This window comes from Geospiza fortis, unplaced genomic scaffold, assembly GCF_000277835.1.
Source record: "Geospiza fortis unplaced genomic scaffold, GeoFor_1.0 scaffold53, whole genome shotgun sequence".
NCBI classification, from domain to species: domain Eukaryota; kingdom Metazoa; phylum Chordata; class Aves; order Passeriformes; family Thraupidae; genus Geospiza; species Geospiza fortis.
Window position 1 is genome coordinate 3,909,993 of NW_005054305.1, and position 26,037 is coordinate 3,936,029.

A 26,037-nucleotide genomic window follows, 5' to 3' on the forward strand; every position below is an offset into this window, starting at 1 on the left:
CACCAGGCCCAGCTGTCTATCCAGGTTGGGCAGTAAGAGACCTTTTGTTAATATGGGAGCAAGGAGCTCAGGCCTTGGCATAATTCCCGCTGAAAAAGTGAATTAAATACTTAAAAGAGAAACATGTGGCTCTTGGGGGATATTCACAATCTACTTCCACCAATTATAAGCTTCTCCCACCAGGTAACTGCCTGGAGAGAGGAGCTCATCTGGAGTTTCAGCAGCTGCCTGTAGCAGCTACTGGTTTCTGAGAAATGCCGAAGATATCCTGTATAGGAACAAGGGAGGTGATTTCACAGACTTTGATTTGTCTGCACCTGTGCTTTGATGTATCTATCTAACCAGCTCAGAATCAAACAAATTTTGGGCTGAACTACTGGAAAATTGAACCTAACTCCCTTGAGTTCAGTGCCCTACCAGAGAGGCTGGTTTCCATTGCGTCGGTGAGAACTTTATGTTCTCTGCGTTTGACTCTACGTAACAATTCCTTTCCTTACAGGTTTCTTGCTGGAGTCCTGTGCCTGATGTGACTTATTCCCCTACTCACACACCCTTCTGCAGCTGATGAGCGCTGGGATGAACTCGAAACAGCTGCGCCCACCTATGCATGCAGCAGCAGAGGCTGTGTGGGCAATTAGCACCTGCAATAACTGTGCCTTTCATGCAGTGGGAACACTCAGAGAACAAGAGCACGGACCTCGCCTGTCACTGGCATGCAGTGTGTGAAAAAATAGCAACAGGGGGACAAACAGGGCTCCTGGCCCAGGAAGGTAGACTACTCTGCATGCCTGCTTGTGCACCAGCCACAGCAGGCTTTTTTCTTCCAGCAGTTTCTATTCCCTTTTGTCACTTTGTTGCTTTTGCTGAGGCCTGAAATTTTTAAAATAGGAAAAGAAACAAAATAGATGTTCGCTGAGAATGCCCTTGGAAATAGTCAGAAAAAAATGACATTTGAAAATATGTTCCAGCTGTTCAGCATTTGACCAAGTTAAAACTCGGTCTGAGCCCTAGAGACTTTTTTTTTTCTCTTTTAAGTCTCACAGATAGCACCAACAAATGCATTGGAACTCTTTGTGTGAACTAAAGCAATAGGGAGATGTCTCAAACTCGTCCTAGGCTGTATTTTAGCATGCTGCTCCCTCTGTATGGATGTGTTTGCACACTATACCTTACGACTTGAGTAACTGTGGTTGCTATAGATTAATATAAACTCACATTTTGGTGCAAGAGGCTTCATGCTTCCAATCCCTTGCAACGCTTTTGCCTGCAGCTTTCTGCCACACCAATTCCTCCTTTTCCCCCACATTTTATTAAAAAACTATTTTTTCACCCTTTGCTTATAACTTTTAATTTCTGTCTACTTTTTAGTTCTGCAGCTCTTGAACTTTGCTGGATATTGCAAATCATACAGCATAAAAACTTTCTCTGAAGTTTGGACTAACAATTTCTTTTCATCCTCAGGGATACTTGTTTCCTTCTTTCCCATGAATGAGTAAAAGCTTTTTTTGCTCCTTTCATGTAAAAGGAAACATTCTCCTGTGGATACAACCTGGGAAATTAGGGATACCTGAATTTCTTTTTACACCACTGTCATGCTCTAACCCCCGGTGAGTCATCTGGACTTTGGGTGCTTCTCTTATCCCAGTGATCAAAAATGGTATAAAACCCACACATATTAAACTTTTCTTGTGTTTGACATATATGGATGGAAAGCATCAGATAAGGGCTTTGGGTATCCACTAATTTTTTTTTCAATTCTTGTTTATTACAAGAGGAAACAGTCTAATTTTAAAAACTTTTCAGAAGATATTAAAAAAAAGGACGACAGATCGTGAAGGCCACCCAAGTCAATAGGGAGGTGCACCCTGACTTCAGCAGGTTTGATGTAGGTGCCAAGTGTATTTTACAGATACTTCTGTAGGTCAAACATTCTGTATCACAAAATACACAGTCTACATCATTGTAGGACTCACATGATTTCAAGCAAAGGGGCTGCCTGTGACTTTTTCCTGCATAAATCTTCACAGATTTCATGGAGGAAGGGAAGCACCTACATGTATCTCTTTCTGGATCAGGGGTTTTCTTCCAACACACTGATTGGAGCAATCTAAATGTTTAAATATCCAAATTATGAACACATTGCAATTTAGAGGCCCATTGTTTTAATTAATAAAGTGTTAAAAAGGAGACCATCCCCCTTTAGCTGCGCTATTTGTTCAACTCTCTGGATGTACAGTCTATGAACACTATAAGCACGTGAGTCCTTATCCTTACTTTAAAAGCTTGTTTGTGGTTCATTATGAGCTATTAGGGAGAGCGCATCAAGCAATTGTTTTGGCAGGGATACAGGAGTTGCTTCATATTCTGGCAGGAATGATTCTCTCCTACCAAACAGAAATACAAGGCTTTGTGGTCGGATTTGTTGCTCCCTCCCTTCTCCTGAGCATGCTTATATTAGGAAAGCACATCTTTGAAGGAGAATATGACAAGCAGTCAGTCTCAAAGGGTCAACTGTAGCTTTAATGTGCAAGGTAGTTTTTCCTTATCCCACACTTCCAAAAATAACAGCACAAAAATCACTTTAGCACATCCAGAAATACAAGAACTGGAGAGAGGTGTAGGTATTAGGATTAGGTTCTGAAGTAAAGGTGTTGTAAGCAACCTCTATGCTTGGGAGAAGGGCTGGCTGAAAAACATTAGGAGTGCAATGCTAGGAAGCCTGTATGTGGAATTTCTGTGTTAGAAATTTGCAGGCAGAACCTGACACATTAAGGCACTTCTCAGACTGACAGCAGGTGGAGATGAGGAGAGACCACCACGAGCACTAAGCTGTGCAAAACCAATCATCACAGTTCCTACATGCTTCTTCACCTTTTGTAAATTGAACAAACTCCAGAGAGGTTGGAGTTTTGTCAGAGAACCGCCATAAAATATTAGGAGCTTTGGCTTTGCTAACTTCCACATGTTTTGGCTTATAAATGCTCCCAGATCTCTCTGTATCCCTCCACATTATTCACTTTCTTGGTTATTCTTCCCATATTCCAGGCAGAGGATGAGGTTTCCCCCTCTGAAGATGGTATTATGTGTAAGATGAGCCTGACAAAGAAGAAAACACATGCTCCCTTCCTAATAAAATCATAATGATAAAATTACCTAGCAGAAAATAGTAAAAATGTTTTAAGTAGCCCTGCTATAAATTATTGACAGTGAATTTCCTGAGGCAGAAACACTATCAGTGCTATATGTGTGTCTGGCGACCAGCGTGGGAGAGAGCTGATTCTCTGCTGGGAAGCTCTGGCAAAGTGATAACTTCTTAGAAGGCATCAGACCATAACACTCCTGCTCCTGGAAAGCATTCATCTCAATCCTCTTGGCTGCAGAGGGGACCAGGGGTGAGGGGGATGAGGTTTGAGGCACCTGTTGCAGCTCTGGAGGTGACACTGTGGACATGCATGGATACAACTGGCAGCTGGAGCAGGCTGAGAAGCCCCTGGGGGCAGCCCAGAACTTGGGACAGGCTAATGCCACCTGACTGCTCACTGACCCCCTCTGACAGCCAGGGGGAAACGGGGGGATGGGGCCGGGGTCTGTCCTGTGATGTGCTGTGATTGCAGAGTTCACACCTTGAGTTGTCTGGACTCTGAGCACCCTTCCCTGCCCAGGGAGCAGCTCTGCTAGCAGCTGAGAACTGTCCTGGCTAGGGCCCCCCATCTACTATAGCTCAGAAAATCATGTAATACTGTAATAAATGGAGGCAGTTCTGAAGAACTTTTTGAAATCCCAGACCTTGACTGAAACGCTGTTAAGCCAGCTCCCATTAACTTCAGGCAGATTTGAAGCAGGTACTTATAACATTATTTTTAAACCTGTAAGAAAATAATTTTAGCCCTAATGTTGTTACAGACTCAACAGGGAAAGGCACTAATGCCTTCAAAACTCCCAGGTAATTTACAGAAGCTGCAGCCAAGGCAAGGAGCCGAGCACTGAGAGACAAATCTGATAACTTGATGCAATACAGGTTTGTATCTGTTAGTCCAACACTCATGAACTTCTGCACTTTGTAAAGGATGACTTCTGTGCAAAATCCATCTGCTGTGCTCCCTCATCTCTTTGCTCTGGAAAATGTTGCAAAAGCTACATACAGGCTGGGACCTCCACATGCAGGTGATTTCTGTGGGCAGTTTGAACTCTGGATTTGTTCTGTGGCTATGTCTAAAACACAGAATGAGTTTAAATTACTCTAATCTCCTCTTTGCACAGTTTCTGGTCATTTTGAGCCGCTCCATTCTGTGGTAGAAAAGATCCTTGCCCCTGTCCTGGGGCAGCTTGGCAGCTGGGAAAAGGGGTTTCAAAGGAGGGCAGAAGCCATTCAGGATCAGGCACCCCTAGTTTATTTTAGCATGGCAAATATTTTGCTCAAATTAAAAAGTAAAAGCATCAGGCAACTTGCCAACAATCTAAAAGGAGATTTGAATCTGCTTGAATGGGCATGTTTAGATGAAATCCTGTATCACATTGGTAATTACAGACCCTGTTATCACAGTAACTCACTGCCAGGTGAGAAGTCCCTCGGAAAATAACTACACCTAAGATGAAGTACTTATGTAAGGGAAGGCAGTAGAAGCAAATGCTTCACCCTTCAGTGTCAGAGGGCCAAACTGCTCTGTACTGGTGAAAAAATGTAGAATAAGCCCAAGGAAGCCAGACATTCACATATGCAAACCTAACCTGAATAAGCACAAAGCAGGGCATACAACCCATTTCTGACTGGAAACAATTATTCACAGAAAACAAGCATAAATGCTTTAAATATGTGTGTGGGTTTAATAGGAAAGAGACAGAAATTAGACAGTTGGGGAGGGAGGTGGTCTGCAGGTAAATAGGGGATAAAGGAGATAACTAAACAGGAGATTAATTAATCTGCCAAACCACATGGATTCTTGCTTATGCTGAACAGCCAGTGCTTAGTATTCAGAACAATTTTCAAGAAGACCTACACTTTCAGCCTAGTGGTGGCAGGCACCAGAACCTCCCAAGCTGTTTCATGTTATCTTTTAAATTCTTAATTTTGCCTCCCCTTGAAGAGAGACAAATGTAAACAGCAGACAGGAACTGCTGTCTCTCCAGAAGAGTAATGTTCTCAAGGAACAGCTTCAGAACATAAAGTGCCTGTGTCACTGGAAGGATTCAAGGAAGAAATCTGCAGTTTTCCCCAGAAGAATTCTAGGCATAGAATTAACAATTTTTCTTTGCACAATTTCTTAGGTCCAGAGAAATGGGTAAAGCCTCAAAAGTACATACAAGCCTTTCATTAGCAACCCTTGAAAGACAAAAGCAGAAAGTCCACTTTGATGCAAGGTATTGTAGGTCTGATATTCAGACTCCATCCCAAAATTCATGACAAAATTTGCTAGCAGCATTTAGTTTTTGTATTTATTTTGCTGTCCAGGCATGTAGCTGGTCTGTGGGCTCACCTGCTGAGCAGTCACACCAAACAGAGATGATCATCAGCTTCGTGCATAACCAGTGGCCTCTGTGTACCAACTCTGTTCCCAGGAGAGCCTGCAGCTGATGGCTACAACACACTGTTTCACTGCTCTGTTGTTCAGCTTCCTCCTTCTTTTGCTGTTCACATCTCAGTTTTCAAGAGCTTACTTTGTGGAGGCCATCAGAGTCTTCCTGCAAGAGGTGATGCATTCAAACTGCCCACCCAGCTGTAAAGCCTCTCTGTTCACCAAGGTTTCACAACAGTTGTGGCTTCAGGGAAAATAGACTTCATTGCAAAGTGCAAACAAACTCCTCATGTCTGAAGATTTCAGAACAAAATCCTCTTTGAGACAGTGCTTGGGCCACTAGATTGGTCACCATCAATCGACAGAGTGATGCTCAAAGTCCTACCACCTCTCTTAGCATTACAGAAGGTAGAAGGATGATGTGATGTCAAAGTGGAAGCTCCTACCCATTTCCCTTCAACTCCTGGGAGCCAGCAGTGGTAAAAATGAAAAGAAAGATGTGCTCCAAGCCATACCGTAGCCTTGCTAGTAGAAAGATAGCAGAAAAGATGGAGTTTTGTAGGAGTGGGCGTATCAGAGGTAATATGAAACTGCTTGATTCTGAAAGTGTTAGGGGAGAGTCTCCAAACAGTGAAAACACCCCATGTCTCCAGTGGATTTTGCTGAAAGTTTTCCTTCTCAGGCAAGGATAATGTGGGAATTTTAAAATACTAGTAATTTGGGTGACCAGATGAAGTTTCAGAAGAAAGTAGAATAATCCCACATCACCCTTTTTGTGGATATCCTGAGTTTTCAACATGCAAGGTTTGCAGTATTGATATTCCATTAGCAGATCTCTAAGCTTTCTAACATCTTACTACCAGCTGATCAATGTCCAAATGCTATGGAGCTGCTGAGAAAGCACACATTTCTGGTGAGGGAATTGGTATTTTTATCCTGGCTTCTGTTCTTCTGCATGGACAGTGACACATTTTTGTGAATATTCCAGAGCACAAGTATTAAAATGGAGACTGACAATTGTAGCAGCAATTGTTTTGTTTGCAGTTAACATATAGTATGCTCAGTCTATTGGTCACTGACTTATTCAGATTAGAAATAGGGAAGGAATTTTTTACAATGAGGATGGTAAAACACAGGGGCATGTTGCCCAGAGAGGTGCGTGATGTTCTGTCCCTTGAAACGTTCAAGACTTGAATGCTCAGGGCTCTGAGCAACCTGATCTAGTTTAAGATGTTTCTGCTTATTGCAGGGAAGTGGAACTGGATGACCTTTAAATGCCCCTTCCATCTATGATTCTATGATTCTATGGTTCATGTTGCATCATAACTCAGGATATAAAAATATCCTTTTGTACTCCACCAAGTCAATGCCACCCTTCACTAATGATACCACTAATAATGCTGGACCTCAGGGCTCCTCAGGCAGAATTCTAGTGGCAGCCAAAGAGAAACTGACTCAGGAAATGAGGCACTGGTTGCTGCAGGCTGCAGCATCTTCATCTCTGCCTTTGCTGCAAAGATGTGACTTTTTCAAAGTACACAGCAAAGCTTCAGGAAGAAGCCAACATCAAATAAGCACATGGAGAGCTGCTTTCTTCTACCATTGATCAAAGAGCAGTGTCAGGAGAAGGAGAAATAGTACTGCCACTTAAACAACTTTGTCTCCATGCCTCATGAAATTGCGTTCAGAGGAGAGCAAAAAACTAGTGAAAAGGCTGGAAGGCATGTCCTAGAAGGAGGAGCTGAGGACTTAGGATTTGTCTAGTTTGCAGTAAAGAAGGCTGGGAGGCAACCTCATTGCTGCCTACAGCTTCCTGAGGAGGGAAAGTGGAGAGGCAGGTGCTGGTCTCTTCTCTCCAGTGACAGGACACATGGGAATCATCAGAGCTATGATAGGAGAGGTTCAGACTGGACATCAAGAACCATTTCTTCACCAAGGGCATAGTCAAACACTGAAACAGACTTCCTAGGGAGGTGATTGATGCCCTAGGACTATAAATATTTAAAATAATAATAACAACAACAACAATAATAGTAATAATAAATAAATAATAAATGGAAAATGCCCTCAGTAATTTACTCTAACTTTTGGACACATCTGAAGTGGTCAGTCAATTTGACTAGGTTGCCATTATAGGTCACTTCAGACTGAAATATTCTATTCTATTCTATTCTATTCTATTCTATTCTATTCTATTCTATTCTATTCTATTCTATTCTTCTATCCCCCGGCCTTGGTACAGATGCTTCCTTGCATCTCTCGACCACTCGCTTCCTGAAAGTGTTTCCAGGCTGGAAGGTTCCATCTGGAGATCAGACGCACAGCAAAGACCCAGCTTCTCTGTTCTGCATGCTCTATTTGGTGCTTCTCATCCCAAGTGGGAGAGGCTGGGGAGCTGCTGGGCAGGAGGGCCTGGGAATGGGCTGTGGAGCTCGGCAGCTGTTTCTGAAGCTGCAGTGTCTTGCCACGGGCAGAGTTCCCCATGTTCCGCGTGCTGCCTGATGGACCTCGGGGGAGCCTGTCTTGCAAAACGAACATCAGAGCTACTCCCTAAGGACCTTTATTAAAAAAAGAAAAAAAAGGCAACCTCTGTGTAAATGAAATGCTTGTTTACAGCACAGTGCCACAGCTCTATGTGCTAAGCTTCATAGCCTTAGTGGGTTATAAAAAATACCCGTATTGTAGATATAGATGGTGCAGAAGGTGTAGAAGATATAGAAGATAAGAATAACAGAGATAATAAAGATAATAACATCAAGTCCCCAAGACTTTACAAACAGCAGCCCTGACATTTAGTTTTATGCTCTCAAAATACAGAATTTAGCAAAAATTAAGTCAAGATGCAAGTGTAAGAGATGCAGGTAATAGAGCCAACATTTGCTCCTAATCTGTTACATTACTGCTACTTAACTACTCCAAATGTTTTATTGTAATTATTTCATTATTTTATTGCAATATTGCAATTATATCTTAGTCTTTGCAGCTGTTTTCACATCCTAGCAGTTGAAATTGCCTTCCCTATACACATAAAGGGAGGGGCAGCTATAACTGGGACTATACCATTGAATATTTCCAGAGAGTTAAAGATGATCAAGACATGCTTGAGAACAGGCAAGAACCTGGATTTGAACATATAAAACAAGTATTTAGAGCAGTTCAGTGAAGGGAAGAATAAGTCAAAGAATACCCTGGTCTCCAACTGGCCGTGATGAAAAAAGCAGAATGGAAAGCAGGTGCATAAGAGAGGAGTTCTGGGCATGATTGCCACTTGTGATGCTCTGTGAGAGACCCATGGGGAGAGGAAAGGGATGCTGACTGCAGGATGTCAACAAAGAGCTTGGAAGAGACTGATCCCTTCTATAGGCCTTCTGCAGGCCCCAGGGCAAAGCTTGTGATTGTGCACAGATAAGTGAAATTTTCTAAAAGTTATTTCCAGTGCAAAGAAGCTGGAAAGTCTGAAGCTGGAAATCAACACACAGGGTTTGTATTTATAGAATGCTCATTTGGCTTGTACAGAGGGGATCAGTCTGGCTAATATTTGAGTTTCTGCACATGTTTCCCCATCCTCCTGGGTTAAAAGTTGGCACATTGGAATGGCAGGAGTTGAAAAGATTTAATTTAAATTAAAGAAACCAAACCAACCTTAATAGCATGCAAAAATAATTTCATTTCTCTATGAAAGTTAAAAACAAACGAAAATTGCATTGACGTATACAGAACCAAGTGGTTTTCTTTAAATACTGCAATTGATTATGAGGCATTTTATTGAGAGGATGGGAGAAAGAAAAGTTCTTATTCAAATTGCCTGATGGAGTCTAATGTAACAGTGCAGCATTCAAAACTTTTGCAATGAGAAAGGTTTTTTGGAAAGTGATTTAATTTGTAGTTTCTAAACAAACTGTTCCAATAGAAAGCACAACATCTGGGAATTCAGGTAACAGAGGCTTTGCTCCAATCTGTAACATGCCATCAAAAGTATTGTAAAATAGAATTTTTTCCCCAATGGCAGAGGAATTGTTTTATTTACTGATTAGGAACACCTCATCGTTGTTGGAATTTCTGGAATGCTTTTGAAATCTCCTCTAGAATACTGATGTGAAGACATTTTTTTTTTTAATCAGCAGATTGAGAATTAACCCCTGCCTGCATTTCAATCAACCTCTACCCCCACTGGGCTTTAGGGTCTGCTGATTCTCCATACCACTGCAGAAATCAGAATTTCCCATGGTCTGTGGTGCTGCATCATCCCCCTTTCCCTCTATTTCCTGCTTCAGTTATATCCTTCCCCCAAACTCTTCTGTCTGACAGCCATTCATCTTTCTATTGCTTCACAAGGTTTTCATGTGTTACATTTCTCTTTCTGTGGCCCTCGGCACGAAACTACCAAATAAGCAGTTTGACTTCCCTCCTTCCCTTTTCTCAGCATGCTCATTAGTTTGCTACTTAGCAAAAGGAAACCCCTTTGCTGTCAAAAGAAAAGGGCACCGTCACTGATGCTGGACTTCAAATTATCATAATATCAGATGTCTATTAGGCAACATTCATATCAAGATAGCCCCAAACAGTCAGCATCCATCTACACTCGGACATTTTAAAGGGAGACAGGATAAGCCAGTGAGACAGAAACATGGGAGTCTCAATAATTATCAGCCCCCAAATGAGCCCCAGGGCCATAAATGAACAGATCCTTCTCAAAAAGGTGTGCAGATAGATGCTCTCTCCTAAGGAGGCTGGTGGAGGGGACCCAAGGATTTCTGTGAGAAGCATATCTTGGACAAAGGTTCCTTGATATTTCTAAGAAGATGTGTTTTGCTTTGTCCCAGGCATGTCTCCATTTTGGCTGCAGAATTAAAAAAAAAAATAAATTACGGTAGCCCCTATGGGAATGGTGTATAAAAATGAGATTTCATGCTTTCTTTCTCTTATTTTCTTATGGAAGTTGCTTTAAACCTTATTTTCAACAGAATCAAGATTTTAACCAAATTGCTTTCTTATTACATATAAACCCTATGTACATATAAACCCTCCAATAACTGGTTTCACTAAGGTCAGAGTCCACTTCTCCTGTCTTCTGTCTCTACACTGTCCCCTTTTGCTTTTTTTCTGTTCCCAGCCCTCCTCATCCTAGAAATAAAATGTTTTCTTCTGGAGCTGAATTAGGCCATGTTTCAGCTTACAAATCATGTACACTACTATTGTTGACTAGCCAAATCCAAATTAAACTCATTTTTCATCTAGCTTAAACAGCTGAGGCAAAAGACGGAGGAATCAGAATTATCTTCCCTAATTTGTCAGTTATCTGCACCTGCATGTAGGCACTGAAATACCACAGTTAACCCCAAGACTCAGCTTATATCACTCTTTGAGGTACAGAAAAAAAGAAAATTACTATTTTCTTTTATAACAAACACAAGCTAACTTTCCTGAGCTGCTAAAGGCTGTAGCTGGGAGTTCAGCAGAATTAGATCCCAGCCATTAGGCACTAGCTGCACTTTTGCTTACATTAAGCCAACCAATGCTTTGGAAAGTAATACACTTCTATAAGTCATTCATAGCATCATAATGCTATGAGTTTAACTCCTCTGGGGCTTCTGTAAGATCTCTGCAAAAAGCAAGTGGAAGAAAGTCTATGGCTGCTGCCTTAGGCCTTCTGTGGGTGTTAAATGCATGTAGGCAAATAGCTGACAAACCACATATTCAAATTAGCACATGCATATTCATCTGTTTTACTCAGGTTTGCGTGGGACTGGTTTTAACTTGGTCAAGAAAAAGTGTTCTCCCTTCTCCTCCCTGTTAGTCCTGTCGCTACCTATTGTAAGAAAGTAGCACCCTAAACTAATCAGTCGATGTGGCCTAAAAAATGTCAAGACAGAGAGGGAATACCCATACCTGATGTATGTAGATGTTGAAGGGTTAGATCCCCATCATGCCTCCTCTGCAGCTGCTGCTTTTTAGCCCACAAGAAGAGTATTGTGTTTGGCACCTCCATTACAGCATCTCTTTATTCCCACATTAACTCACGTCGTTAAATCCTCTCAAATGCAGCGAAGATGAGAGGGCACTGCCAGCAGGATTGGCAGCGGAATGGCAGTCTCTGCACTGGGATCTTTCCAGAGGCATGGCAGAAAGGAGAGCTCCTGCACAGCTGGCTCCTGCAGGAGTGGATGGTAACCCTGAGATGGGAGAGGAGGGCACAGCTTCAGGAGTGAGCACACAAGGGACTGTGTCGTGATCCTGTTGTAGGGTCTCAGACCAATTTTTGCCATCTCCCTCCATACCAAGGAATCAAGAAGAAGGCCAAAAGAACTTGAAACTACTAAAGTGTGCTTCTTGTGTTCCCATGTTCAGGAATCCTACCCAGAGTGAGAGCAAATGAAAGAGAAAGTTGATATTGTCCTACTGGAGAGAAGAGAAGGGCTTTGGCTCATACTCTTCATTCTCACCTTTCCAGGAACGTTTTAATTCACTACATATTTACAATTTGTGGTTTCTTATTTCAGAAAATATTCTGCCCTGCGTTTATTCCAGGAGCCAAGCAGCTCTATAAGCAGACTTGCGTATATTTGCCCCATTTGATGGTTTGCTGAGACAGGCTCTGCAGGACACTCTGCTCATGCTTGTGTTGGACATGATCAAGAGTCTTTCCAGCTCTCCAGGCTTGTGCTGACCTGTGCCACCTTGCTTCCTGCTGCAGTGGCAAGACCAGCTCCTGCCTCAGTTAGATTTAATCAAGTCAGACTTGTTCTTACCTCTCTGTCGCTACTCCTTGCCTGCTCTCTCCTTCTTGTTGAGCCTGGCTGGTTGTGTTCATCTTCAGAAAGCACCTCCTCCTCACTGTTCCCTTTTCCTTCTCTTCAGTTTCCAGCCTTCATTTCCCCAGTCCTCTCTTCTCCTACAATTCTGCTCCAAATTATAGTGTGCTGAATCCATACAGAAATGAATACAGCATTTCATTTTCTCAACTCTTTGTCTTTTATCTTTTCAAAGAGCGCTACAGAATATTATGTGTAACACATAGCACAACTTTTTACCCTCAGAGGACATCTAATCCATTGTATCCTCCAAATAAGATGTGACCTGCTGCTGCCTGTTTAACACAGTCAATTATTAGCATTTGATAATTATTGAACACTTTTTACATGGGCATAATTTTATCAATATTTTTCTTCATCTTGTATTTATATATATACAAACATTCACATGCATGCACAAATACACATGCACACACATATCTAAATATATCTATAGCTATATCTATATCTCTACACATATACAGGAAACCCAGGTCCAAACATTTTTTCCAGGTGCAGCCTCTTTGCTGAGTAGAAAATCAGTCCTCCTAGGGGGTCAAAGCTTATCCTTGGCTTCTGAGGAAGTTTCCTAAGCTTGTATTTTTCATTATCTCTTTCAACTCCTTGGATTAGTCATGAACTTTTTTAGGCTTTGTAGATTTGATTCTTGATTTTGATTTCTTCCCCGATGTATTTCACAGAACTCACAGTGACTTTTGCTTTGAGTGGCTTTCCTGCTGTGTTCCTGGCTATCATTTCAGTGAGGACTGTTCAGCAGAGGTCCTCAGATCTGGAGAGTGTACACAGCACTGAAGGTCTGCTGGGTACTTACTGCCTTGTACTGGCACCCAACCAGAACCTGCGGTGCTCACAGCTGCTGCACCTTTTTCGCCTGCAGCACATTCTGAATTAGCATGTACCAAAAATATTCATTTCACAGATGTTCAGCTTCAAATTCCTCTGTTTAGAAGACAGACTTTATTAGAAAAAGAGCAGATTTTAAGGACAGAGTCTTCTGACGGTCAAGTGGAAGCAAAGTTTGCTCTTTGCTTTCTTTTTGGAGTAGTCTTTGCACAGCAAAATGTCAATACCTGGAAAAGTTTATTTAGTGCATATTAATTGTTGTTCTGTGTGTCTTAGGTTATGCTTACACCTGAACTTTGTACTAGCCCTGAACTAATTAGATCAGCCACAGTAGGATCTGACCAGGATTACCCACCTATATTACAGACCATGTATTAAATGTAGGATTGCTGTGGTGGGATGACTACAGGTACATATATTTTGTATCCTCAGTTTTTTTCATGCCCCTCTGGTATAAAATCTTAAAATAACTGAATGAAATGGATTTCTGCCATCGATTTTGAGGGAATCAAGATTTCTAGTTTTTGTTTTGCCTTTGGTGCAAGACTACAAAATCTCAAAGTAGTCTGAAGATGTCTTTTTCCTTTCTGTAGTAAAGCATAAATTTCACTTTTACCTTCATCACCAGGACAGACATTACCAGAAGCTATCCTTTGGACAGAAGGAACATGAAAACTGCAAAATCCTAGTTTGATGAATGCTTGTGAGGAATATTTTCAAATGTGTTTTTCCTCAAGGTTGCCGCTTCTGTGTGCAGTGGTTGTTCATTTAATTCAGACAGCACCTGTCTCTGATCATTATTTTTTAGAGAGTTCTAGTAATCCATAAACTTAATCTGGAAAAGAAAACATACTGTTGCTAAAATAGTCTACTAGAATCCCACTCCTGTTTTGATTACTAAGGTGCACATGCTGAAGCATTTTCTTCACTAGAGATATTTAGTCTCTTCTGTGCCTTGCTTTGGTCTCCTTTCTCCTAATTTTACAAATGCTTTTCTATTGCTGCTTCAGGATTTCCTTATTGTTCTTATAGTAAATGTTCCCCTAATATCAGCAGCTGGTCTGAACAGCCATTCCAGGAGCAAAAATTCCATAAGTCCTTATTGTCGTAGACTATAAGAAGTATCACAAAACTGTTGGCTAACATGATACCCTTCTAGTTAAGGCTCTATCCCAGCTCAGACTGCAGCTTTAAATGCCATGAGGCATCGTGGATGGATAGGCACATAACCATGAACTTCCTCTCTGCCTGGAGTTAAAAATGCTTTATGTTAATGTCAGCCTTCCACTGGTGGTTTTTATGCTCTCCATCCACATATGCTACATATGCTACTAATACTGGCGCTATTTCCCAGCTTTTTGGTGGTGAATATTTGCCAAGAAAAGGGCACTTGAATGCTCCAGAAATGAAAAAAGCAGCCACAAATCCTCTCTTTGTCTTTTAATTATGACTGCTGGTATGGATCTGTTGACCTCTGCTTTGTTCATTCTGCCTACTGTGATGATTGCTGGAGTTAGGAGCTGGGTCTCTGGCTTAGCCATTCTGAATTAGCATCTCTTCAAAGGCAGTGGCCTGCCTTCCTCATCTCCTCTGGGACAGCATGTCCAGCACCATCAGTGGAACAGAAGATCTTCTCTCATGAGCCTTACTGGTTTCCTTCTATTTTCTCTCTGTGCTGGGAGAGGACGGTGAGCAGGTTCTGGTTGGGTACCAACCCAAGGCAGTGGGTACACAGACCTTGGATCTGAGAGGCTCTTTGCTGATCCATCCTTACTGGAGGAATGGTTGGGAACATGGAAGGATGGCCGCTCAGAGCAAAAGTGCCTGCAGATAATATCAGGGGGGAGAGGCAGCTAAAGAGGGACTGAATGAGGAGCTGTGAGGGTGTTTGGCCGTTGGCTGGGGTCAACCCACCAAAATGGTGGTGTGAATAGCACCAGGGTGCTCTTGCATGATGTGGAGGTAGTAAAAACAATTTATGTGTTTTTATGTGTTCTCTCATTCAGGTTAAAGGAGAGTTTATTCCTTGGACTGTCTTCTCACAGAATTCATAATGGATTCCAAAAACTCATGGGAAAAAGAACAAAGGAAATCCTCTTATTATATCTGGAACAGCAACCCTTCAGCTGTGTTTCCATACATAACAAGATTCACTTATTTTGTTACTACTGCACCTTCAATTCTTAAAACAGAAGAGATGCATGGCTATAAGTAAAATATATTGTAATATATTACAAACTAGAATATTTTGACTGTGTATTTTTATAAAAGGCTTTAGTGTTCTCAGAAGTACCAAAGTTTCTGCTGTTAAATTGCTATGAACTGGTCAAATAACTACTGGAGACTGAAAAAAAATTAACATACACACACACACATATATATATACACACACATACATACATACATACATATATACATACATATATATACACATACATACCTATATATACATACACACAAATATATACACATACACACACATATATAATATACATATATATACATATATATTTCATATATACATACACATGCACTGACAATTTCTCAAAGAAACATCTCTTCCCTGCAGCTAATAAAAAAAAAAAGAGATGAAAATATTCCTTAATTAAGCAGAGTTATAAAACAATGAAAAAATTTGTTTTTATCAAATTTAGCAATTGGATGGCAGTTTGCTTAGAATTATTGAGATCAGAAAGGAATTTTCCACCTGAGTAAAAAGCTGAATATTTAAGTTCTCACTTTAGAAACACAGCCCTCCATTAGCTGCAAATGCTGAACTGCACTGCAATGTTTACAGCCTGGGACATTTTGGGAGAATTTCAGTGTAATGGCTCATTTTGCTGTTACCTGGCATGGCTAAGGAACAGGCTCACCTTCCTTTTTGCCACACCTTACACAACATGGTGTAATCTACAAGAGAAAGATGTGGTGGGCTGCTGGAAGTGGTAATAAAGTCACTGCATCCAAAAAGACCTTGCATGAAACTATTAGAACACATCAAATTTCAGTGCTGAAGTTCACAGATCTCTAAGAAATGTGTGTCATAAGCCCAGAGACAAGCAGTATTTCCTGAGCTCTTAATGTAATTTTCCTTTCAACACTCCCACAGTCCTGGCATTTTTAATGTTTCTTTTGGTACTGAAGTTGTGGACAGAAGAATGCAAGAATGTCTTTGCGTATTTAAGATACTAATCCCAGATTATTTATAAAAGTCAGTGCTGAGGTAACATTAAAGAAGAAAGAACTGATGAAGTGGTTTGGTTTTGGTGTTTCTGGTCATGAACTAATCATGCAGCATTTGCATTTCTTAGGAATGGTGATTCTTTTCCAAAGGGCAGAGACAAAGTAATCTAATAATTTAAATATGAGATAATTTTATAGACTTAAGCTCTAATTTGCATTAGCTCAAGTTCAGTATTTGTGTTGGCGGAAATGATGGGCTACGCACAGTATTAGCAAAAGCTTTGGAAAACAAAACGACCTACCAGCTTACAATACCTCTCTTTTGTGTTTTTGAGAATTAGGGTGTTTTTAAAAGTCAGGCCCCCAACAGGCTTGCAGCAGAAGTACAGAAGTACAAGAGTACAAAAACACAACAGCATCTATTTCATTGAATCCAGCCAAGTGCTGACTGCAATTAATTCCATTGTGCTGACAGGCTAATCCCTGGCAGCTTTCAAAATCCACAAATAAAAAGCATTAACTTATCTTCTGAAGCCTCTGAACTTTTCTCAAACCTGTTGCCTTGCCATTACCCAAGTGTGAGCCTTCCTTGATGTCTTGCAGCGTCAGTAGTGCTGTACTGGATGCACTTAAGCGAGGCTGCAGGCACTGAGACATTCAAGAAAAGTTCCCCAATATGGGGGAAAGTGGTAGAGTCAAGATTTCCTGAAATTATTTCCCTTTGAGGGTCCATAAATGCAAAGGAGTCTGTTCCTCAGGACAGTGTAAGGAGGTAACACCTCCTTCCATAGGGAGGATATAACACAATTTTTCCCTTCCTACTTCCATCACTTTCAGCATAACCACCTGTTTTTCCTTTCTGGAGGCCCAGGCACAAATATATAAGAATACTTTTAATTTTCTTTGGCCTCGCTCCACTGTTTCAAGTCTTTTTGCAGGTATTCTTGCCAAGCTCTCACTTGACTGATGTCTCTGCATCATTGATCTTCCTGCATGAAATCTGCTCCTGTAGACGTTGTTGGCAGGCACTGGGTGTTTGGATAGCTCTGAATTGTTTTATACTAGGGGTAGTGGGGATTAAACATAATTAATCTCCCTCCTCCATCAGTCTTTCCCTTTAACCCATCTAATTGCACTGGTGTTGCGTTTGTGTAATTCAGTTACACAGTCCCTGCTATGTATCTTTGTAAGCTGATGTCTGGATGGGGCACCATAAGAAAGGGCTGTTCAGTCAACCAGGAGATGACAGTGGGAAATCATTGTCCCTGGCCAGACAAACAGATGTTGCAGCTCTGCCAACCACTGATGCTGACAAAGGTTCAGCTGGGTTACAGCAATTTTTGCCCTAATCAGGATGCTAACTCTAAGGTTTCCCTAGCAACAGGAGCAGTAAGTCCAAAGTGACATCTCATTTCTACTAATCTTTGATTTCATTTTCAGTAGGTAATTGCAGGTAAATCCTCCAGCAACTGTTCCAAAGAAGGATGAAGTGGTCAATACTTTTCATTCTGCTGCCTACAAAACGAGTATATCAGGGAGCAGTGTCATCAAATTTTTATCTGAAACACTTAATCTGTGTATTAAATTGATAGGTTCTCTTTCTTTGCAAAATTATGGCATACACTAGCAATGAAATATCAACTTTATTACATGACTAAATAGAAGGGCAGCTCACATTACTGAGGCTGAGGTATATAATTTTGATAAAAGAATTGAAAAAAAAATTCTTAGCGTGTGTTTCAATAGCACTGTGGACTTCCCTATTACTCAAGTGGTTTCATTTCTGTTACTAACAGCAGAAATAACAAAAGAAAAAGTGCTATATGATTCCCCTTTAATTTTTTTTGCCAGCTGTAGCTAACCAGCACCCTCAGTCTTTGAAAGATGAAAAAATTTGGGAGGATCAGTTAACGTTAGAGGGGAGAGGGGAGATTTCCAGAACGTTTGCAAACATCTGGCAATAATTGCAGGGGTGAATTGTTATAAAATAAAGCATGGCACTGCTCAATCCACAATTGATCAGCTCTCTGTCATGTCGTTGCTTTGCAAAGGGAGCACTTCACAATATCTGCACTGGCTCTGGTGAGTTTCTGGGGAGGTCTCAGGTGGAGATTGAAAGAATGTGTCTTGCTCTCTGGGTGACAGCAAGCAGTTGGGATCAGCAGCTGTGCTAGGGCTAAATCCCTTAACAGACATGTAAAAAGGGGACAGAGTTTTTGCCCTGTGCTTTTCCTATTTCCTTAGAAAAGGAGCTCATGTTTCTTGCTAGGACTAGCAGAGCTTGGTTTTGTCTGGGATTTTTGGTAAGGCAGAGGGAGATTTAATGAGCAAATGACTTAAAAGACACTTGAAGGTCTGGTGTGAGAAGTTGTTTCTTTTCAAAGTATTGGATAAGTATGCTCTTTCTTTTTATGAGAGACAGATTTTGTTTTGAAAGGGCAAGTGAATCTTGATAGACTTGATATTTCTCTTATAGTCTCATATTGTAGATTTTTCCAAGGAGTAGAAGCCTTGGAGTGGTGATTTGAAAACAGAATATAAAGACCCAGGGAGAGAGAAAAGCAGGGTATATCTTAGTATTTATATTGCCACTGACTAAAATGAGGACTTTGTCCAAAACTGATCTCTGCTAATTTAGTTAGCAAAAGACAAAAGCACAATTTCTCTGTTAGTAACTGGTTTGCCATTACAAATGAGTTTTGAACTTCCTGAATGCTATTCAAAGGGACAGAGAAGGAGCAGGAAGAAGAGAAGAAAAGGCAGGGAATAAAGGACACAGAGCTTGTATTTCTGATCATCGTGGTCTTCCAGGAATAGAAGTAGCACATTTCAAGCTGCTTGCCCTTTGCTTTCAGCAGTGGGAGTCCCCTCCGGCATTTATGTCTCAAACACTCCCTTTGGCTGCTCAGCCTGAGACTTAATAAGCAAGGACACAAGCTACTAACAAAAGAAGAAATGTTCCACTTATTATTCACTCTTAGAGCAATACTTAGAGCGCTTTCTTTGTTTATTTAACACAGGTAAATGTAGTGCAGGCAAAGCCAAAACAGCAGATACATCAATCTCAACTGCATAACAATTGCCCAATTTCCATCTGACTCTCAGGCATAAGCCTGGGTCCTTAGCACAACCAGTGAGTAGCTGCCTGGAGTCTGCCCTGCTAAGGGTTCAGACAGTTTGTTTGGTTTGTTTGAAGCTGTCCAGACTTCCTCTACCTTTCTTTCTCTAATTCCTCTCTCTTTTTTTTTTTTTTTCCCCACCTACACATTTGGATTCCCTTTACATATCTCCTTCCTGGTCAACTTAAATGTCTAGAAAAACATGCAAACCCAAACCATGGTTTTCCATCAAAGAGCACAGAATACACAAACATCATGCTGGAAAGGACATAAAAAGTCATCTGGTCCTTCACCCTCCCCTACCCAAGGCAGGATCAGCTGCCATTTCTGACAGATCTTTCTCTGACTTGCTCCTGAAGATCTCCCAGGATATCTATTTGGAACACTCTCCTGTCAATGCATTCCTTATCTTTATAATTTCCAGACTTTTTCTTGTATTAAATGTGAATTTTCTGATTGAAGTGAAATCCATTATTCCCCAGTATTTCCATCCAGCAGACCCTGTTTAATATATCTCTCAGTACTCTCTTCCAGCTGTCTCTTCTGGAGACTAAGACTTTTTCAGGCTAGTCTTTCCCATTTTCCAGACCTCTGATTATTCTTGTTGCTCTCCTCCGGACAGTCTCCACTTGGCCTACCTCCTTCTTGAAGTTCAGTGCCCAGATCTCAGAGTATTCTGAATAGAATCGAAACAAACCCAGTCTCCATCAAGGTGTTGTTGTTTTTTTTTTTACAAGTGTCATGAAGAAGCTTTCTCCCAGTTGCTTAAAATAATTTTTATTTAGAGGATGATCCAGCTGTAGTCCAGTGGGAAGGAACCTGCAGGGTGAGGCACTCATAGACTTTGGTCTGTGGGGCCCTCTGCAGAATCTGACAGACCCTGCAGGAGTCAGGTAGGCTGGATAATGATCCCTAACAGAGCCAGTGAAATTTACTGCCTGATGTGTATTACCAGCATTGATGCCAGGCTGTACGAGATTTACTCATGGCTTAATTGTGTCAGCTAGACAACAATCACAGTAAGAGCAGAGCACACGCCTGTGATAGGCACACTGAGGAGGCAGAGCAGATGGGAAGTCAAGCATATTCCTTGTTTCTGAGCACTCCCAGGGACAGATCCTTGCACAGGGGAGCCTTTTTCCCCAGGGCAACTCATCCTGCTTAAAACCATGTGAAATTCAGGGATAAAATAACTGGTCTGTCAAGAAATTTAGCCAGTGGAAGCAGAGGGAAGCAGGTACCAAAGGACCTTTGTACTCTCTAAGGTCATCTGTAGAGTCAGACTTTTCTCACAAAATTGTTTGTACATCCATGTCTCATTTGGGCGGAAAAGGGAAACATTCCAGTCTGAAGGAACAAAGGCTTTATTTGATTTGCTGGTTGCTGTCTTGAAAGGCTCTTGTCAGCCTGATTTTTGCCTAGGGGGAGAGAATTGCCATGGTGTGAGGCTTGCAGGCAGATGGCTGGAAGCAAGCACCAGGCTCAGCGCCTCCCCATCAGCCTGCCCAGCTGTAGCTCCCAGATTGGAAGGATCTCACGCTCTTTGCCTCTAGGTAGAAAACGTGAATGATAAGAGCCTGACAGAAATGTCAGCTTCCAGCTGCGTGACAATTCCTCTCCAACACAAATCTAAAATAAGAGTCAGGTAAAATTGAAAATTCTCAAAGAATTAGTATCTGATAGACAGTTATTAAAACAGCATTTTCCACAGGAAAAAAAATGACATCTTTTCCTCTCTGACAGGAAACTGCCAACCATTTCCACTCACTGGTGCCTCAAAACCTTTCCGTTCTTTTTCAGATGCTCTTTTCTCATCCATGAGCAGTTGGCTCTGATTTCTTTTTGCAGCCCCTCTCACATCTTCTTATGTGAGCCTCACCCTGCTCACTTCACCTGCCCAATTCCTTCCTACCTTTCCCCCTCTAGTCAGTGCCCCTCTGCTTTTCCAAAAAGAATAAAAAAGGGAGAAAGCAGCAGAACTCACCAATCAGAGATATCTTGCTACTAGTGCTTGGAAATTATAGTACTGACTGCTCAGTGATGGCAGCTTTCATTTTTCTTTCTTAATTCTTTCACTCTATTCAGAGTTAAAATTTTTAGGTCCCTTCTACTCCCATAATTACAAAGTATATTGCATTATGATGTTTCAGTTTTAGCAGGAATCTCTAAATCTACATGTAGCTGAACTAAGGGAAAGCAGGGAGGGAAGGCAAGGAGAAGAAGGAACGGTAAGAAAGCTACACCCTCCTGGGTACTCACATCTACACCCTCCTGGGTACTCCATCTTGCCTGGCTGTAATTTATTGTTGAAACCAGGACACCACAGGAAACCTCTTGTCTGCTGACTTTGTGTCACTGTTTACATCAATTGACAATTACTCCCTGGCATTTAGGGAGATCCTGAACTCCAGTTCTGTCCAATCAACTCACCAGGAACTCAGCTAACATCCCAAAATACTGCAGGATTCATTGCCTGTGCTCTTGCATCTGTCATCTGTATGTTGCAATGCTTTCCAGCACTATGGGTTCTGGGGTGGAACCCTTCTTTAGTGTGGTGACAAATAAAACCCCAGCCAACCTGTGGCTGCAGGCAGAGCAAGGTGCCACACTTTTCCTTCAGGTTCCCTCTAAATTTAACCCAGTTTCTCTGGGCCCCCTGCTGACATCTTCAGTAGGAATTTTTAATGTGTGCACTGCAGGCCTCACCTTCTGAATTTCTACATCTGTATGTGTGTTTATGTGAGGTCAAGCAATGTGACATTCAGCTGGGGATGCAAGTGCTGGACACAAATAGCGTGTTGGCTCTTACTGGGGGGCCAGAGGCATGAGCAAAGCCAGCTCACAAGCATCTTTTCCTTCCCCTATACATCCAGTTTCCCACAAAGAATCCACTGCAGAAGTCACTGCTTTCTGCCAGCTAGCAATACCCTGTTACCACTAATTGCAAAAGCCATTAATAAAAGAGGGGAGGGGGGAAAGCAAGACACAAAAGGGAATAAATACTGTACATAGCCAGAAGGCCTTTCCCTCCTACACATATGATTCACTGTTGTTCCTTGCCTCACATGGGAAAATGTTGTCCTGCTGAATATGTACCTTAAAGGCAACTCTGCCTCAGAGACATCGCATATGCATATTGATAACATGCACTTTGTAGTGCCTAGAGATGTTTTTAACGAGGCTTGCTGAAATGTACCAACAACTTTCTTTCTTCTCCTTCTATGTGCCACAGATGATTTTTAAATGTGTTTCCTGGTGGTCTCCGCTCCCTGTGAGAAAGCAAAAGGATAGCACAGACAATAATTCAGGATGGCAGGAGAGGTGAGAAATGGCTTTGCAGCCTCCCCAGCTGTGCAGGCTTGCATGAGCCTGAGGACCCCATTTCCCTTGAAACCTCTCTACAAGCTCTTGGGGTTTTTCACACCACACTGGAGAGACCCATGAAGCACCACTTAGCCAGCCCTCAGGGAGTAGGCCAGGTGAGAGGCCACCCTGCCAGCAGCAGAGTGGGTGCAGAACCAAGCGTGCAGCTCCATGGGGCTCACACACCATAAAACTCCACCTATCCCTGCACTTCTAATTGACATTACTACGTGGCTGGCAGAGGACAGGTGAAGTTTTCCTGCAATCTCAAAGCTTTGGGAAGAGTCTTGTACCTTGAGTCCTTCCAAGCCTTAGTTTCTAGTCTCCTCTTGTGTAGCTGTTTTTATCTGTCACTATTTAATTAATGTAATTTATTTTCAATATCCATCTTATGGTGCATGAGCAATTAAAATGGAGATTTAGAGCCATTGGAAGCATGATTACGGAGACATGGATATCCCACACACCCTATTCTGTCCTCTGTGGCAGGTACTGTTGTACCCAGGAGATACTTTTCTTATCACTTTCTACCACTGGAAAATGCCTATAATTGAAACTCTGCTGCATTCATGTTCTACAAAAGGTTATGCAGGTACAGTGCCTGCTCCAGAGTGTGTGTCTGCAGAGCAAACCCACAGTGCCCACCAGCACTCCACTTGTGGATATTTATTGTCTAAAGCCACTGAGAAAGGTGTGCTTGGAAGGATGTGCAGGCAGCAGGTCACATCTGGAAATGCTAGGGGTATGACTTTTCTTGCCCAGGACTGCATTTGAAGGAGGGCAAATGCATGGCATGATCCACCCTCCCCAGTGACCAGCAGAGAGGTGGATGCTGGTCATCACCAGCAGTGCAACATGTGATTCACCCACACCTTCACAGACCTAAACCAGACCACGCAGCTGTACTGCACTTAGAAGCATTATGTAAGGATATATGGGCAAGATTTAAATAACTTTATTCAGGAATCAGGATCAGCTGTTTGAAGCGGAAAAAATTCACAATAGTGATGTTGTTAGTCTGTCTCATCACCTGATTTGGCTCATTTAAAATTTGCTGCTGTGTCCCTCTGCTGGGGCAGCTAGGAAAGAGATGGAGGAGAGGTGGAGGAACTGCATTTGGCCTCACCTCTCCCTTGTCAAGGGAGGCAGTTTTACTAGGCAGTGCTAATGGGATGCTGTGAAGCCTCCATACTCCGTTTTTTACCCACAGAAAATTTGTGCCACACACTTTCTTAAAATCCTGCTCTCCTCTTGCTTTTAACTGCGGAACCAATGAAATGGGGGGTGCTTTAAATACGACAGCTGTTGTAGTGGCTGATAGGTTATGATACAGCTCCTGGTTGGTGATAGTTCCAGAATTTAAACAGAAGAAACTACTCTTTCCTGACATCCCCCCACACCTTCTCCCTCACACTCTCCCCCTCACACCACTTTAAGAAAAACAATTGCTATTCTTTGTGGGCATAATCAGATTTATATGATGTCCATCATAGCAGGATATTTTTATCTTATATGAGAAATCTTACTGAGCCAATTTAGAAATCTAGAAATTTTCAAATATAATTAAAAATATTCCTGAAAGACAGTGTGCTTGTTTTCTTGCTTGTTTGTTTCTTTCTCTGTACTGGAATAAATTTTTGGATTTCCATTTTTATTGACGTGTCACTGCAGATGACATAGTCTTCAAATCCATAGACTTCGTTACTAAAATAAATGAAATTTTTAGGTAACCTCAGATAAATTATCATTGTCAGCATCATGAATTCACTATAATATGATTTTCACAGCAAAATGTCTTTGGAGGAAAGCAGATCCTTGCTTGAAAACAGCGTACACAAGTGGCACACACACAGAGAAGCATGCTCTAGGCTTCACTGGTTGTGAAAGCACATAGACTCCTTCTAGGAAAATTGAAAATAAATCTGCAAAATTTGGTGAAGTTTGTCAGGCATCATACCACCACACGTTTGATTACAGGAGACATCACCTCTCTGGGACAGGACTCTGAATAACTGTCTTGTTTTCTAGAGGGAAAGATGCTCCCTGGGAACCTGACACTGGGGAGAATGAGTGAAGTAGTGGAGACAATGAAGTGCTTCACCTCAACCATCATGTCCAAGTATCCTCACTGTGTACTCCCCACCTCGGTACACTTTCAAATGCCCTTTGGGCCTAATTTTCTCTACTTTCTTCTGTGTAAGTTGAGCATTACAAAGGATGGTTTTCTCCATGCTTTTGTTAAGAAGAGGTAGGAGCTTGCTTTCAATTTTGGATGAAGTCCTTTCATAGACTTTATTTTGTCTACACAAATTCTGCAAAATGTACTTCAGCTCTCATAGAACATTTGAGTGTTATCCAGCATCAGCTCGTTTATATCCCTGCAGATATATGGAGAGTTTCCCAGCCTTGAAAGCAAAAATCAAGAGACTAGAATTGGCAGCTATTGGCATTCATTTGGGTGGGAGCTTTTCCCTGTTCTTTGCACAGGTCTATATTATTTTATCCTTTTAGAATTTATTCTTTTATTTTGGGGACTGCTGGAGGGGAAGCTGAGGAAGAAAAACAGAAGCCTTAAGGTAATGACTCAAGTAAGAGTCTTCACACCTTCATTTTCTATGTGTGTTAAACAAAGAAAGGAAGAATGAAGGCAGGCAAATGCAGCTAAGAGGCAAATGCAGTTAAGGAAACCAAGCAATGCTCATTGAGAGCCACTGGCAGCAGAGATAAGAGCGGGGCAATGAGCTCCCTGCTGAGACACACACTCTTCCTTTCATGGCTGGGGTCACCAGTGGCTGGCCCACCATCCCGCGGGGGTGGGGGGCTGTGCTTTGTGTGCGACTGATGGCCCCCACAGGCAGCAAGTGCAGGGGCAGGGTAAGAGGGAAAGCAACCAAGAGGAGGACTCAAGGATGAAGAAGGAATTCCATTGAGAAGGATGGTCAGGGTATGGTGGAACAGAAAAAGGAAGAGGTATTGTAAACCAAAGTCTGTTGGTAAAGTACAGGTGAGTGTAAGCTAGCCACGAATTAATTCAGGCTGGAAATGATGAGAAGTTTTCTAGTTTTTAGACCTGTAACCTCTGGAGCAAACTTCCAATTAGAGCAGCTACAGAAAAACTGGTTATCATAACTTTAGCAAAGTTAGGACTTTAGGAAAGGCTGAAGTAGAAAGGGTAGAAAGTATTGGATTCTATTGTCATGAGAG